Source organism: Schistocerca serialis, chromosome 3, assembly GCF_023864345.2.
Source record: "Schistocerca serialis cubense isolate TAMUIC-IGC-003099 chromosome 3, iqSchSeri2.2, whole genome shotgun sequence".
Lineage (NCBI taxonomy): Eukaryota > Metazoa > Arthropoda > Insecta > Orthoptera > Acrididae > Schistocerca > Schistocerca serialis.
In genome coordinates this window covers 509498737-509518218 of record NC_064640.1, presented here as the reverse complement: position 1 = coordinate 509518218, position 19482 = coordinate 509498737, and the positions used below count along the sequence as shown (strand labels likewise).

Below are 19482 nucleotides of genomic sequence, written 5' to 3'. Positions count from 1 at the left end.
ATCATAACGAAAACGTGGTAACGTACCACAAACTCAAATAAAACCAAAGGACATAACAGCAAGCTTAATAAAAAATATAAAAGAATAAAAGTCACCACCTAAAAAAATTAAAGCTAATAATATTCTTATAAAAACAATTCTAGTATACTCAGCTAAAAAAATTAAAGTAAAACCGCCTGCACCATATTCAATATTAAAACCTGAAACTAACTGAGATTCACCTTCGGCAAAGTCAAAAGGAGTACGGTTAGTCTCAGCTAAACAAGAAGCAAAACAAGCTAAAGCTAAAGGAAAAGAAATAATAATAAATCAACAATAAAGCTGATAATTTATAAAATCAAACATATTAAAACTACCAACTGAAATAATTAAAGATAATAAAATTAAAGCCAAACTAACTTCGTATGAAATTGTTTGAGCAACAGAATGAAGAGAACGTAGTAAAGAATAACATGAATTAGAAGACCAACCAGCAATTATAACAGTATAAACACCTAATCTAGTACAGCATCAAAAAAAAACAAAAATCCATAAGAAAAAGAACATATATAAGTTAAGTAAGGGAAAATCACTCAAACAGCCAAGGAAATTATTAAATTAAAAACAGGAGAAAAATAATAAAGTAAATAATTAGATATAATAGGAATTGGCTGCTAATTACAAATTAACTTGATAGCATCACTAACGCGTTGAGGAATTCCAACAAAACCTACTTTATTTGGATCCTTCCAAATTTGAATGTATCCTAAAACCTTACGCTCTAATAAAGTTAAAAAAGCAACACTAATTAAAACACAAATAACCAATAAAAGAAAATTCAAAATAAACATAAATAAATCATAAAGTATCAATACTATTTGTAGAAAAAATCTACATAAATGAATTCTAAATTCAACACATTAATCGGTCAAAATAGTAATTTAATTAGTATTAATCAATAACATAAAATATATTTCAACCATATGGTCCTTTCGTAATAATATGAATTAATAATCTTAGGATAGAAACCGACCTGGCTCACGCCGGTCTGAACTCAGATCATGTAAGAATTTAAAGTTCGAACAGACCTAATTACTGGGCCACTGCACAGAAATTTTTCTTAATCCAACATCGAGGTCGCAATCTGCTTTGTCGATATGAGCTCTCAAAAACAATTACACTGTTATCCCTAAGGTAACTTAATCTTATGATCATAAATTATGGATCAAAACAACAAACATAAATAAATGATATAATAATGAAGAGTTTATTTATTCTTCATGTCACCCCAACAAAACATCATCATTAAATATAGAAAGACAAACAAAGAACTATATAAAAATAAAATGTTAAGCTCTATAGGGTCTTCTCGTCCTAAAGAAAAATTTAAGCCTTTTGACTCAAAAGTTAAATTCAAAAATTTATTAAGAGACAGTTGATTTCTCGTCAAGCCATTCATTCCAGCCACTACTTAAGAGACTAATGATTATGCTACCTTCGCACGGTCAAAATACCACGGCTCTTTAAAAATCTGCTCAGTGAGCAGGCCAGACCTCAAAGTATTTTCAAGAGGACATGTTTTTGGTAAACAGGCGGAAATCAATTTTCCCTAGTTCCTTATAATAAATTCACAAGGTAAAAATTATATACAAATAAATATACTAATTCTATCATTATTACAAAAATTTTAAAATTAAATTTACAATCTTAATAAAAAACCTAAAATAATTATAAAATAAAAAATAAAAATAATGAACTAAAACGTAATCTTAAAGATAGCTGGTTTAAAGCTTACTATTATATTTTATAAAACAAATTATAGGTTATTAACTTCAAAGCTTATCCCTTAAAGAATAAATAAGTTAATATTTATACCTTAACAATTAAATAAAAACAATTAACTTCAAAAAATTAAATTTTTTCTTAAGAAACTAGATATCTTGGGAAACGATTAACATCTCATTTTTATAAATAATTTAATAATAATTATGATAAATTAACTATAAATTATTTATAAATCAACCCAAATCAAGACAAGTAAAATAAATACTAAAATTTTGATAAACCCTGATACAAAAGGTACAATAAATAAAATCTACTATTAAAAATTTAAAATAATATTTCATAAAACAATTACATTACCAATAAACTATAATCTAAAAAATCAATTCTACTAAATATAAAACTAAAATCTAAAAAATCAATTCTACAAAATATACTAAGACAAAATTCGACAAAATTATTTTTATTAAATAATTAAATAAACAAAAAATTAATATAATAAAATAAATAATCAAGATATCCTGATTTGCACCGAGAAATTTTCAGTGTAAATGAAACACTTTACTAATAAGTTATATCTTGAAACTCTTCCTAGATACACTTTCCAGTACATCTACTATGTTACGACTTATCTCATCTAAATTGAAGCTAAATTAAAATAATAAAATAGAATAATCAATAATGAGAGCGACGGGCGATGTGTACACATCGCAGAGCCAATATCGGTTAAATTAAATAAATTAAATTACTATCAAATCCACCTCCATTAATAGTATTTCACCATCAAATCCGTTATAAACAAAAATCTATTGTAACCCACCTCCTCTTAATTATAAGCTGCACCTTGACCTGAAATATTTTATATTTATAAATCTTGAGAATTATAACTCTAAAAAGATTCTCTGATAACAGAGATATACAAACAAATAAATTAAGTAGAGTAAATCGTGTATTATCAATAACGGGGTAGGTTCCTCTGAATGGAATGAGATACCGCCAAACTCTTTGGGTTTAAAGACCTTATCTAATAGTACCCTGGTAAATATAATTAACATTTAAAATAATAGGGTATCTAATCCTAGTTTATTATTCAAATTTCACAGATTCATAAAAAGAGCTACAAATAAATTTTAACATTTCACCTTACAAATTTATATTTTAACCCTAAAAATATAAACAACTGTTTTAACCAATAATATTCACTTGTATCAATTGTATAACCGCGGCTGCTGGCACGAATTATGCCGATACTAAATCAATTGCTAAATCCAAAATCACTTGATAATTAAATCAAATTACTGCAAATAGAACATTTAGTTTAACAAAACTTATATAATACAAAGAAAAAGTGAATAAACAAGCAAGAATAAAACTTTTGGAAACAAAATAAGAAATTTAAAAATTTATAAAAATAAGGAAAAATAAAGGATTCAAATATTTAAAGAAAAAAAACACAACAAAGACAAAAAAAAGAAACGCTCCTTCGAATGACCACAACAACCTCTCTATTATATATAAATAACGATTAATATGGAACATGTATACCAATAAATGTATTAAATTCTTTCTTATTTAATCTTTATTTTCACTAATAATAAAGAAAGATTTAATAATATAATAAATATATTTTATACAATTATGTAAATTAATGTAATATGATATTAATATAAAATTAATTTCATATTAAGTTAACTTAAATATTAATTAGTTAAAGTATCTAAATATAGATAATATATTAAATTATATTATTATAATTAATATAATAATTTATATTAATATAAAACTTTATATTTAATAATATTAATAATATTTATTATATCCAATAATAATAATATTTAATATTAATTTACATATTATTACATAATTTATAATATAATAACCTATTTTATGCTAAAAACATAAGTAGCTATAATCCTAGGTAAATAAATGTATTAAAATAATCATTTAATAGTTATAAAATAACATTATGGGTATTTAAATTTAATTAAATGTAATATATTAATATAAATTATTTATTATATGTAATATATATTCAGATTATCCTAACCGAGATAAATTAATTAGAAATAACCAAAATAATACATAAACAAATTTTAAAAAAAAATTTTTAATTTATATATTAAACATAAATGATGTGCCTGATTAAAGGGTTTCCTTGATAGGGTAAATCAAGTAAATAAAATTACCTTCATTAAAAATTACATAAGACAGAATTAAACTACCTCCTTTAGTATCAAAAATTAACGTGCATCATACACCTTAATGTAAAAAGGTAAGCTAAACAAGCTAATGGGTTCATACCCCATTTATAGAGGTATCAATTCTCTCCTTTTTAATGACCAACAACTCTACAAAACTTCTCTTCCTATCAACATTAATGATAGGAACGATCCTGTCCATTTCATCAAACTCCTGATTTGGAGTTTGAATAGGACTTGAGATCAACTTACTTTCATTTATTCCACTCCTAACAAGAAATAAAAATATAATAATAAATGAATCATCAATTAAATATTTTATTGTCCAAGCAATAGCATCGACAATACTATTATTTTCAATTTTGCTGATTAACAATAAAGTATCCAATAGGATGAGAAACAGAATTTATTCCATCAATAATAATTAGATCTAGATTATTATTAAAGATCGGGGCTGCACCCTTTCATTTCTGATTTCCGGAAGTAATAGGAGCTTCAAGATGAAATAACTGTTCAACACTAATAACATGGCAAAAAATTGCCCCAATAATGGTATTATCTTATTGTATTCAACTAAGAACTTTCATTTGAACAATTATTATTCTAAGAATTATTATTGGGGCAATAGGTGGTTTAAATCAAACATCTCTACGACAACTTCTAGCATATTCCTCAATTAGACATTTAGGGTGAATAATTAGATCCCTAACAGTTAGAGAAAACATTTGAGAACTATACTTTATTATTTACTCACTATTAAGATTAATTATGGTCTTATTATTTAAGCAAATAAATCTATTTTTATAAACCAAATTTATTCAGCCAGAAATATAAAAACTGAAATTAAATTCATAATATTTTTATCTCTTTTATCCTTAGGTGGTTTACCGCCATTCCTTGGATTTCTACCAAAATGAATTGTAATACAATCATTGATAGAAAATAACATAACAACTATCATAACAATTATGGTTGTATTAACTACAATTACACTTTATTATTATATACGTATTAGATTCTCAGCCCTAATTATGTCATACACAAAAAATTCGTGATCTATAAAAATAAAGTCTCAAAAATCAAGAATTATTCTTCCTATAACAGTAATAATTTCAACAATAGGATTAATCTCAACATCGACCTTAATCTCAATATACTAAGAACTTAAGTTAACCAAACAAATAACCTTCAAAGTTATAATTAAAAGAATAATCTTTTAGGCCTTAGTAAATTTTACACCTCTAGAATTGCAGTCTAGAATCACAATTGAATATAAGGCCTAAAGCATGGTAAGAGAGAAACATCTCATAAGTAGATTTACAGTCTACCACCTTAAATTCAGCCATCTTACTGCAAAAATGATTATTCTCAACAAACCATAAGGATATTGGTACTTTATACTTCTTATTTGGAGCGTGAGCAGGAATAGTAGGAACATCAATAAGAATACTTATTCGTGCTGAACTTGGTCAACCAGGATCTCTAATTGGAGATGACCAAATTTATAATGTCATTATTACAGCCCACGCATTTGTAATAATTTTTTTTATATTAATACCTATTATAATTGGTGGATTTGGTAATTGACTCGTACTATTAATAATTGGTGCACCTGATATAGCGTTCCCACGAATAAATAATATAAGTTTTTGATTACTACCACCTTCACTAACCCTTCTTCTTACATCTTCTATAGTAGATAACGGTGCTGGTACAGGATGAACAGTTTACCCTCCTCTTGCAGGAGCTATCGCACATGGGGGGGCATCTGTAGACCTGGCTATTTTTTCACTTCTCTTAGCAGGTGTATCATCCATTCTTGGTGCAGTGAACTTCATTACAACAGCAATTAATATACGATCAGAAAGTATAACTCTAGATCAAACACCTTTATTTGTCTGATCTGTAGCTATTACAGCCCTTCTCCTCCTTTTATCACTTCCAGTATTAGCAGGGGCTATTACTATACTATTAACAGATCGAAATTTAAATACATCATTCTTTGACCCTTCAGGGGGAGGTGACCCAATTGTATATCAACACCTATTCTGATTCTTTGGGCACCCAGAAGTTTACATTTTAATTCTACCAGGATTTGGAATTATTTCTCACATTGTATATCAAGAAAGAGGAAAAATTGAATCATTTGGAACATTACGTATAATTTATGCTATATTATCAATTGGACTAATAGGATTTATTGTATGAGCACATCATATATTCACAGTAGGAATAGATGTTGACACACGAGCATACTTTACATCAGCAACAATAATTATTGCTGTACCTACAGGAATTAAGGTATTCAGATGATTAGCTACACTATATGGAACTAAATTCAAATTCAATTCACCGTTATTATGAGCTTTAGGATTTATTTTTCTATTCACAATTGGTGGATTAACAGGATTAGTATTAGCAAAGTCATCACTTGACATCGGATTACATGTTACATATTATGTAGTAGCCCACTTCCATTATGTGTTATCCATAGGAGCAGTATTCGCAATCATAGGAGGTGTTATTCAATGATACCCATTATTTACAGGATTAACTATAAATAATACATGATTAAAAATCCAATTTACAATTATATTTATTGGAGTAAACTTAACATTCTTCCCTCAACACTTCCTAGGACTAGCAGGAATACCACGACGAAATTCAGACTATCCAGATGCATATACATCATGAAATGTAGTATCAAGAATCGGGTCTACAATTTCTATTGTAGGAATCATTATATTCATTGTAATTATATGAGAAAGAATGGTTACAAAATGGGCAATCATATTTAGAGCTAATATAAGAAGATCAACAGAATGACTACAAAATAATCCGCCTGCAGAACACAGTTACTCAGAACTACCATTAATATCTAGATTCTAATATGGCAGATTAGTGCAGTAGATTTAAGCTCTACAAATAACGGTTGGACCTTTTATTAGAAAAATTCATTAATGGCAACATGATCAAATTTATCCCTTCAAGATGGAGCTTCACCATTAATGGAGCAACTATCATTCTTCCATAATCATACTATGGTCGTATTATTATTAATTACAGTAATTGTAGGCTATGCCCTAAGTTACATATTATTCATTGCCTATACAAACCGAAACATACTTGACGGACATTTAATTGAAACAATCTGAACAGCACTACCAGCAATTACACTAATTTTTATTGCACTCCCATCATTACGACTACTGTATTTACTTGATGATTCAGTAGACGCAATAATCACAATTAAAACAATTGGACGACAATGATACTGAAGATATGAATATTCAGACTTTATAGATGTAGAATTTGACACTTACATAACACCAGAACAAGACCTAGAAAACGACGGATTTCGACTTCTAGATGTAGATAACCGAACAATTCTACCAATAAATGCAGAAGTACGAGTATTAACAAGAGCATCAGACGTTCTACACTAATGAGCAGTACCTGCATTAGGGGTTAAAACTGACGCAACTCCAGGTCGACTAAACCAAGGAACATTTACAATAAACAGGCCTGGACTCTTCTTTGGACAATGCTCAGAAATTTGTGGAGCAAACCACAGATTCATACCAATTGTAATTGAAAGAAGTTCAGTAAACTTATTTATCAAGTGATTATCTAAGATAATCTAAGGAGTTAGTTAAAATATATAACATTAGAGTGTCAATCTAAAATAACTAAATAATTAGTACACCTTGGAATACATCAGATGACTGAAAGTAAGTAATGGTCTCTTAAACCAAAAAACAGTAAATTAACGACTACTTCTGATGGGGAAATTCAATCCAAATCCCTCAAATATCCCCTCTCATATGGTTCTCCCTATTTATTATATTTTCGACAACATTAATTTTATTCAATCAAATAAACTTTTTCTCATTTAAACCAAACCTTATTAAAAGAGCAGAAAAAAGAACAATTGATATAAAGAACTTGAATTGAAAATGATAACAAACTTATTTTCAACATTTCATCCATCAACTAATATCTTCAATTTATCATTAAATTGAACTAGAACATTCTTAGGATTATTATTAATCCCATCAATATTTTGACTTACACCATCACGAATTAATATTACTTGAAATAAACTAAACTTAACCATACACAATGAATTTAAAACATTACTAGGACCAAAATCATTTAATGGAACAACATTAATCTTCATTTCAATCTTTATTATAATACTATTTAATAATTTCATAGGATTATTCCCTTATATCTTTACTAGAACAAAACATTTAGCATTAACATTTGCAATCGCTCTACCTATATGAATTAGATTTATGTTATTTGGATGAATTAATCATACCAATCACATATTTACACATCTTGTTCCCCAAGGAACACCGCCTGCATTAATATGATTTATAGTATTAATTGAAACAATTAGAAATATCATTCGACCAGGTACGCTAGCAGTACGACTAGCAGCAAATATAATTGCAGGACACTTACTATTAACATTACTAGGAAATACAGGACCATCTATAGCAATAAACTTAATTTCACTATTAATTATTGGGCAAATACTTCTGTTAATTCTAGAATCCACAGTAGCAATAATTCAAGCCTATGTTTTCTCAATTTTAAGAACTTTATATTCTAGAGAAGTATACTAAACTTATGTTAACAACTCACTCAAACCACCCATTCCACTTAGTAGATTACAGACCTTGACCATTAACAGGAGCAATTGGAGCAATAGTTCTAGTATCAGGATTAGCAAAATGATTTCACCTATTTCACATTAACTTATTTATAATCGGATTTGGAATTACCCTACTAACTATAATCCAATGATGACGAGATGTAGTACGAGAAGGAACATACCAAGGACTAGATACGGGATTTGTATCAATCGGATTAAGATGAGGAATAATTTTATTCATTGCATCAGAAGTACTATTCTTTGTTTCTTTTTTCTGAGCATTTTTTAGAAGAAGACTAGCACCTACTATTGAACTTGGGATATTATGACCCCCAATAGGAATTCAACCTTTCAATCCTATACAAATTCCATTACTTAATACAGCTATTCTTTTAGCATCAGGAGTAACAGTAACATGAGCACATCATAGTCTAATAGAATCTAATCATACTCAAGCATTACAAGGATTATTCTTCACAGTACTACTAGGACTATACTTCACTATACTTCAAGCATACGAATATTGAGAAGCACCCTTCACCATTGCAGACGCAGTTTATGGATCAACATTCTTTGTTGTAACACGATTCCATGGTCTACATGTAATTATCGGAACAATTTTCTTATCAACATGTCTACTTCGACATTCAATAAACCAATTCTCACCAAGACACCACTTTGGATTTGAAGCAGTAGCATGATACTGACACTTTGCAGATGTAGTATGATTATTCTTATACATTTCTATTTATTGATGAGGTAGATAATCGTTTTTCTAGTATAAATAGTACATTTGACTTCCAATCAAAAAGCTTGATATAAATCAAGAAAAACAATCCTAATTTTATCTACAAGAATTTTTATTAGATTTATTATTCCAATAATTGTTATAATCCTTGCAACAACATTATCAAAAAAATTAATTAATGACCGAGAAAAAAGATCACCATTTGAGTGTGGATTTGACCCAAAAAGATCAGCACGAATACCAATCTCACTTCGATTCTTCCTAATTGCAGTAATTTTCTTAATTTTTGATGTAGAAATCGAACTAATCCTTCCAATTGTAATTACTTTTAAAACTTCAGACATTATAATCTGAACAATATCAACAATATTTAGTCGAAATAAAAGGTATAAACCACATAGAACCAGCAAATCTAACAAAAGAGAGTATACTTAAAGAAAATAAATTTTGAGAAAAATCAAAATTAGAAATAAGATAACCCAAATAAGCACCCAAAACAACTACAGTAATAGTTAAAAACTTTAAGTAATAAGGCAAGGAAATCACATAAGGAACAGGAAAAATTAACCAAGACAAAAGACTACCACCAAAAACAGCAACAAACCATAAACCAATTACACCAAAAGAAATATAATAACCCTTATCGTCAAAAGAAAATCTAGAATAAAAATTATTATCACCAGATATTGAATAATAAAAAAGACGAAAAGAATAAGAAGCAGTTAAAACAGTAGAAAAGAAATAAAGAAGAAAATCAAACAATTAATTCATCTTAAACAAACCATTTCTAGAATTAAATCCTTTGAATAAAAACCTGCTAAAAATGGTATACCACACAAAGACAAACTAGAAACATTAAAACAAACTGAAGTTAAAGGCATAAAATTAACAATTGAACCTATAAAACGAATATCCTGAGAAACCTTTAAATTATGAATTATCGAACCTGCACACTTAAACAATAAAGCCTTAAATAAAGCATGAGCTAATAAATGAAAAAATGCAAGTTTTGGATAACTCATAGCCAAAATTCTTATTATTAAACCAAGTTGTCTTAAAGTAGAAAGAGCAATAATTTTCTTAAAATCAAATTCAAAATTTGCTCCCAAACCAGCCATAAACATAGTTATACAACCAATTAAAAGTAATAATCAACCACAATTATAAGTATCTAATATAGGTCTAAAACGAATTAATAAATAAACCCCAGCAGTAACAAGAGTAGAAGAATGAACCAAAGCAGAAACAGGAGTAGGGGCAGCCACAGCAGCAGGAAGTCAAGAAGAATAAGGAATTTGAGCTCTTTTAGTTATAGCTGCTAAAACAATTAATATAGTAATAAGCTTTATTTCAAAAGAATTAGAAATAAAATCATAATAATAAATATAATTTCAACCACCAAAATTCAATATTCAAGCAATAGAAATTAAAATAGCAACATCACCAATACGATTAGAAAGTGCAGTTAACATTCCCACACTATAAGATTTCACATTTTGATAATAAATAAATATCAATAAGAAACTAAACCTAAACCATCCCATCCCAATAAAAATCTAATCAAATTAGGACTGATAATTAAAAAACCTATAGAAAGAATAAATATTACAACAATAATAATAAAACGATATATATTTTTTTCTCCCGATATTTAATCCTCTCTGTAATAAATAACCAAAGAAGAAATATACATAACAAAAGACATAAAAATATGAGACATTCAATCCAAAATTAAAGTCATAACAACCATAGAACCATTTAAATTAAAAAGCTCTGATTCAACAAAAACTCTATAATCAATTATTAAATAATAAATACCCAAAATAAAAATTATAGTTCTAGATAAAAATAAAGAAAAAAAACTCAAAGAACAAATAGAAAACAAATTCACTGCCTAAGATGAAAAAATTCATATCATTGATTCCACAAAACAATATTTTTAATTAAAATACTTAAGCCTAAACAAAAAAATACTCTCCCCTTAAACAAAGAATATTTAAAGGCAATCAATGTAAAAGTAAAAGATGATATTCACGAAAATAACCAAGAGAACAAGTATAAACACCAGAATAATATTTACCATGCTGAGAATAAGAATACATATATAAAGTATAAACAGCTCTAAAAAAAGACAAAAAAATTAAAGCAAAAAATCTAAAAGAAGATCAAGACATAATTCTATTTAATAATCTAAGTTCACCTACCAAATTTAAAGAAGGAGGCACAGCTATATTAGAAGATTAGATTAAAAGGAATCATCATAAAGCCATTCTTGGTATTAAATTAATTATACCCTTGTTAATTAATAATCTTCGTCTACCTAAACGCTCATAAATAATATTAGATAAACAAAATAAACCAGAAGAACACAAACCATGACCAACCATTAAAGAAAGAGAACCTATACAACCTCATCAATTCATTGTTGTCAATCCTCCAATAACCATTCTTATATGAGCAACAGAAGATTACACAATTAAAGACTTTAAATCAACCTGACGAAAACAAATAAATCTAACAATAACCCCACCAGATAAACCTAAAGACAATCAAAAATAATTAAACTTCAAACCCAAATAAGAAATAACCTTCATAACACGAAAAATACCATAACCACCTAACTTTAATAAAACACCAGCAAGAATCATTCTACCTGAAAGAGGGGCCTCAACATGGGCCTTAGGAAGCCACAAATGAACCAAAAATATCGGCATCTTAACTAAAAAAGCAAGAATTATAAACACATAAAATATAGAATAATAAGAACCAAAATCAACCAATAAAGGAAAATATAAAGTATTAGAAAAATCATAAACCCTAAATAACACTAATAATAAAGGCAATCAAGCAACCAGAGTATAAAAAATTAAATAAACACCAGCCTGCAACCGTTCAGGTTGATAGCCTCAACCCAAAATCAAAAGTAAAGTAGGAACAAATCTAGCCTCAATAAAAATTTAAAAAGAAAGAAGACTCAATCTAGCAAATGAACAATAATGCATAATCATCAAAATTAAGACTATAAAGACAAAAAAATTAGAATGATAAGAACTTAAATAAACTGAACCTCTAGCAGTAATTTTTAAAGAACATATTCAAAAACTAAGCAGAATCAAACTAAAAGAAAAATAATCAATACAAATATAATATCTAATCATATTTAAATCTGCATATGAATAAACACAAATCATAAAAACAAAACTAGACAGAAACATTAAGGAATGAACTAACCATCAGCAATTATTAACCAAACAAAGAGGGATCAAAAAAATAGTTATAAATAAATACTTTAACATAAAGATAAGCCAAAAGAATTAAAAAATCATTCCCATGAGAACGAATTATTGAAACTAAAATAGCAAGACCTAAAGCACCTTCACAAACAGAAAAAACCAAAAACATAACCGGAAAAAAATAATCATAATCAAACTCAATAAGAAAAACAATAACCAATATAAATAAAGAAAGAACAATATATTCTAATCTCAAAAGAACCATTAATAAATGCTTACGTTTAGAAGAAAAAACATAAACACCAGCAAAATAAATCAATAAAGAAGTAAAGACAGAGAATATAAACATTGATTTTAATAGTTTAAAAAAAACACCGGTCTTGTAAACCGGAAATAAGTCCAGCCCCCACTTTTAAAACTTCAGAGGTGAAAAGCTTTCCATCATCGGTCCACAAAACCGATATTTTTAATAAACTAACCCCTGAAATGATCAAAATAATAATTATATCGCTATCAAACGTGATAAATATTAATTTTATTAAATTAAGACACCCAATATCAATAATGTTTTTCATTATCCTACAAACTTTTCTAGTTGGACTAATAACAGGAACAATATTGGAAAGATATTGGTTATCATATATTTTATTTTTAACGTTTCTTGGTGGTATATTAGTTCTAATTATTTATATTACGAGAATTGCATCAAACGAAATATTTCAACCTAAATCAATTACGATAATTATTACCTTAACAATATGAATATTTATCATATCAACATTAATTATTTTAGATATAACAATATTTACAGACTTTTTCAAAAATACTGTAACTATAAATATTGATAATTCAATCAATTATCAAGAAATAACAATATCTTTAGAAAAACTATATAATAGACCAACATTCATTATTAGAATAATAATAATAATTAATTTATTTTTAGCACTATTAGCAGTTGTTAAAATCACCAACATTAACCAGGGGCCTATTCGTAAAATATGATAATTTACTAATGAATAAACCCTTATGATTGAGACATCCTTTAATTAAAATCATTAATAACTCTTCAGCTGATTTACCTGCACCAAGAAATATTTCATTTTTATGGAATTTTGGGTCCCTACTAGGATTATGTTTGGTAATTCAAATTGTAACTGGACTATTTTTAGCTATACATTATACATCAAATATTGAAATAGCATTTAGTAGTGTAGTTCACATCTGCCGAGATGTAAATAATGGCTGAATTATTCGAACCTTACATGCATATGGTGCTTCTATATTTTTTATTTGAATTTATTTACATGTCGGATGAGGAATTTACTATGGATCTTACATATACATGCACACCTGAATAATTGGTACAGTAATCCTATTCTTAGTTATAGCAACTGCATTTATAGGATACGTTTTACCTTGAGGTCAAATATCATTCTGAGGTGCGACAGTAATTACTAATTTATTATCAGCAATCCCATTTTTTGGAACAGATTTAGTTCAATGAGTATGAGGATGGTTTGCTGTTGATAATGCAACTTTAAATCGATTCTTTACATTCCATTTTGTACTACCATTTATTATTGCTGCCATGGCAGCAATTCATTTATTCTTCCTCCACCAAACTGGGTCTAATATCCCCTTACGACTAAATGGAGATATTGAAAAAATCCCATTTCACCCATACTTTACTTTCAAGGACTCTATTACATTTGTATTAATAACATCATTATTAATGATACTGTGCTTGATTAATCCTTACCTCCTAGGAGATCCAGATAATCTTGTACCTACCAACCCGTTAGTAACCCCCGTCCATATTCAACCAGAATGATATTTCTGATTTGCATATGCAATTCTATGATCAATCCCTAATAAACTAAGAGGTGTTATTGCATTGTTCTTATCAATTAGAATCATAATAATTTTACCGTTTTATAATAAAACACCATTCCGAGGTATTCAATTCTATCCTATCAATCAGATTTTATTCTGCATTATAGTAGTTGTTGTATGCTTATTAACATGAATTGGAAAACGACCTGTTTAAGAACCTTACATTATAACAGGACAAATCTTAACAATTATCTACTTTACATACTTCTTAATTAATGTACATGAGATAAACTAATTAAAGAATAATAAGTTAATTAGCTTAGGAAAAGCATATGTTTTGAAAACGTAAAACTAGAAGTTTAACTCTTCTATTAACTTTTCTTAAAAAATTTCACTAAATAAATGAAATAAATAAAATCTTTAAACCAACAAAGAAAATAAAAAAATTTAAAGATAATGGCAAAAAACTTTTTCAAGCTAAGTACATTAACTTATCATAACGAAAACGTGGTAACGTACCACGAACTCAAATAAAACCAAAGGACATAACAGCAAGCTTAATAAAAAATATAAAAGAATAAAAGTCACCACCTAAAAAAATTAAAGCTAATAATATTCTTATAAAAACAATTCTAGTATACTCAGCTAAAAAAATTAAAGTAAAACCGCCTGCACCATATTCAATATTAAAACCTGAAACTAACTCAGATTCACCTTCGGCAAAGTCAAAAGGAGTACAGTTAGTCTCAGCTAAAGAAGAAGCAAAACAAGCTAAAGCTAAAGGTAAAGAAATAACAATAAATCAACAATAAAGCTGATAATTTATAAAATCAAACATATTAAAACTACCAATTAAAATAATGAAAGATAATAAAATTAAAGCCAAACTAACTTCGTATGAAATTGTTTGAGCAACAGAACAAAGAGAACCTAGTAAAGCATAATTTGAATTAGAAGACCAACCAGCAATTATAACAGTATAAACACCTAATCTAGTACAGCATAAAAAAAACAAAAATCCATAAGAAAAAGAACATATATAATTTAAGTAAGGGAAAATCACTCAAAAAGCCAAGGAAATTATTAAATTAAAAACAGGAGAAAAGTAATAAAGTAAATAATTAGAGATAATAGGAATTGGCTCCTCCTTACAAATTAACTTGATAGCATCACTAACGCGTTGAGGAATTCCAACAAAACCTACTTTATTTGGACCCTTTCGAATTTGAATGTATCCTAAAACCTTACGCTCTAATAAAGTTAAAAAAGCAACACCAATTAAAACACAAATAACCAATAAAAGAAAATTCAAAATAAACATAAATAATTCATAAAGTATCAATACTATTTGTAGAAAAAATCTACATAAATGAATTCTAAATTCAACACATTAATCGGTCAAAATAGTAATTAATTAGTATTAATCAATAAAATAAAATATATTTCAACCATATGGTCCTTTTGTACTAATATGAATTAATAATCTTAGGATAGAAACCGACCTGGCTCACGCCGGTCTGAACTCACATCATGTAAGAATTTAAAGGTCGAACAGACCTAGTTACTGGTCCACTGCACCCAAAATTTTTCTTAATCCAACATCGAGGTCGCAATCTGCTTTGTCGATATGAGCTCTCAAAAACAATTACGCTGTTATCCCTAAGGTAACTTAATCTTATGATCATAAATTATGGATCAAAACAACAAACATAAATAAATGATTTTATAATGAAGAGCTTATTTATTCTTCATGTCACCCCAACAAAACATCATCATTAAATATAGAAAGACAAACAAAAAACTATATAAAAATAAAATCTTAAGCTCTATAGGGTCTTCTCGTCCTAAAGAAAAATTTAAGCATTTTGACTCAAATGTTAAATTCAATAAATTATTAAGAGACAGTTGATTTCTCGTCAAGCCATTCATTCCAGCCACTAATTATGAGACTGATGATTAAGCAAACTTTGCATGGTCAAAATACCGTGGCTCTTTAAAAATCTGCTCAGTGAGCAGGCCAGATCTCAAAGTATTTTCAAGAGGACATGTTTTTGATAAACAGGCGGAAATCAATTTTGCCTAGTTCCTTATAATAAATTCACAAGGTAAAAATTATATACAAATAAATATACTAATTCTATCATTATTACAAAAATTTTAAAATTAAATTTATAATCTTAATAAATAACCTAAAATAATTATAAAATCAAAAATAAAAATAATGAACTAAAACGTAATCTTAGAGATAGCTGGTTTAAAGCTTACTATTATATTTTATAAAACAAATTATAGGTTATTAACTTCAAAGCTTATCCCTTAAAGAATAAATAAGTTAATTTTTGTACCTAAAAAATTAAATAAAAATAATTAACTTCAAAAAATTAAATTTTTTCTTAAGAAACTAGATATCTTGGGAAACGATTAACATCTCATTTCTATAAATAATTTAATAATAATTATGATACATTAACTATAAATTATTTATAAATCAGCCCAAAACGAGAAAAGTAAAATAAATACTAAAATTTTGATAAACCCTGATACAAAACGTACAATAAATAAAATCTACTTTTAAAAATTTAAAATAATATTTCATAAAACAATTACATTACCAATAATCTATAATCTAAAAAATCAATTCTACAAAATATATTAAGACAAAATTCGACAAAATTAATTTTATTAAATAATTAAATAAACTAAAAATAAATATAATAAAATAAATAATCAAGATATCCTGATTTGCACAGAAAAATTTTCAGTGTAAATGAAACACTTTACTAATAAGTTATATCTTGAAACTCATCCTAGATACACTTTCCAGTACATCTACTATGTTACGACTTATCTTATCTAAATTGGAGCTAAATTAAAATAATACAATAGAATAATCAATTATGAAAGCGACGGGCGATGTGTACACACCTCAGAGCCAATATCAGTTAAATTAAATAAATTAAATTACTATCAAATCCACCTTCATTAATAGTATTTCACCATCAAATCCGTTATAAACAAAAATCTATTGTAACCCACCTCCTCTTAATTATAAGCAGCATCTTGACCTGAAATACTTTATAATTATAAATCTTGAGAATTATAACTCTAAAAAGATTTTCTGATAACGGAGATATATAAACAAATGAATTAAGTAGAGTAAATCGTGTATTATCAATAACGGGGTAGGTTCCTCTGAATGGAATGAGATACCGCCAAATTCTTTGGGTTGAAAGACCTTAACTAATAGTACCCTGGTAAATATAATTAACATTTGAAATAATAGGGTATCTAATCCTAGTTTATTATTCAAATTTCACAGATTCATAAAAAGAGCTACAGATAAATTTTAACATTTCACCTTACAAATTTATATTTTAACCCTAAAAATATAAACAACTGTTTTAACCAATAACATTCACTTGTATCAATCGTATAACTGCGGCTGCAGGCACGAATTATGCCGATACTAAATCAATTGCTAAATCCAAAATCACTTGATAATTAAATCAAATTACTGCAAATAGAACATTTAGTTTAACAAAACTTATATAATACAAAGAAAAAGTGAATAAACAAGCAAGAATAAAACTTTTGGAAACAAAATAAGAAATTTAAAAATTTATAAAAATAAGAAAAAGTAAAATATTAAAATATTTAAAGAAAAAAAACACAAAGAAGACAAAAAAAAGTAACGCTCCTTCAAATTACCACAACAACCTCTCTACTATATATAAATTAAGATTAATATGGAACATGTATACCAATAAATGTATTAAATTCTTTCTTATTTAATCTTTATTTTCACTAATAATAAAGAAAGATTAAATAATATAATAAATATATTTTATACAATTATGTAAATTAATGTAATATGATATTAATATAAAATTAATTTCATATTAAGTTAACTTAAATATTAATTAGTTAAATAATCTAAATATAGATAATATATTAAATTATATTATTATAATTAATATAATAATTTATATTAATATAAAACTTTATATTTAATAATATTAATAATATTTATTATATCCAATAATAATAATATTTAATATTAATTTACATATTATTACATAATTTATAATATAATAACCTATTTTAAGCTAAAAACATAAGTAGCTATAATCCTAGGTAAATAAATGTATTAAAATAATCATTTAATAGTTATAAAATAACATTATGGGTATTTAAATTTAATTAAATGTAATATATTAATATAAATTATTTATTATATGTAATATATATTCAGATTATCCTAACCGAGATAAATTAATTAGAAATAACCAAAATAATACATAAACAAATTTTTTAAAAAAATTTTTAATTTATATATTAAACATAAATGATGTGCCTGATTAAAGGGTTCCCTTGATAGGGTAAATCAAGTAAATAAAATTACCTTCATTAAAAATTACATAAGACAGAATTAAACTACCTCCTTTATTATCAAAAACTAATGTGCATCATACACCTTAATGTAAAAAGGTAAGCTAAACAAGCTAATGGGTTCATACCCCATTTATAGAGGTATCAATCCTCTCCTTTTTAATGACCAACAACTCTACAAAACTTCTCTTCCTATCAACATTAATGATAGGAACGATCCTGTCCATTTCATCAAACTCCTGATTTGGAGTTTGAATAGGACTTGAGATCAACTTACTTTCATTTATTCCGCTCCTAACAAGAAATAAAAATATAATAATAAATGAATCATCAATTAAATATTTTATTGTCCAAGCAATAGCATCGACAATACTATTATTTTCAATTTTGCTGATTAACAATAAAGTATCCAATAGGATGAGAAACAGAATTTATTACATCAATAATAATTAGATCTAGATTATTATTAAAGATCGGGGCTGCACCCTTTCATTTCTGATTTCCAGAAGTAATAGGAGCTTCGAGATGAAATAACTGTTCAACACTAATAACATGGCAAAAAATTGCCCCAATAATGGTATTATCTTATTGTATTCAACTAAGAACTTTCATTTGAACAATTATTATTCTAAGAATTATTATTGGGGCAATAGG

General features: G+C 26.8%; 1 long non-coding RNA gene across 1 annotated transcript; it reads right to left on the bottom strand.

The window, feature by feature from the left end:
* Positions 1-916: 916 nt before the first annotated feature.
* On the bottom strand, positions 917-16301 carry LOC126469527 (uncharacterized). The gene is made up of 2 exons (XR_007586003.1): positions 15997-16301; positions 917-1067 (listed from the first exon to the last, which is right to left on the bottom strand). It is a non-coding gene; the product is annotated as an uncharacterized LOC126469527 (long non-coding RNA).
* Positions 16302-19482: the final 3181 nt, after the last annotated feature.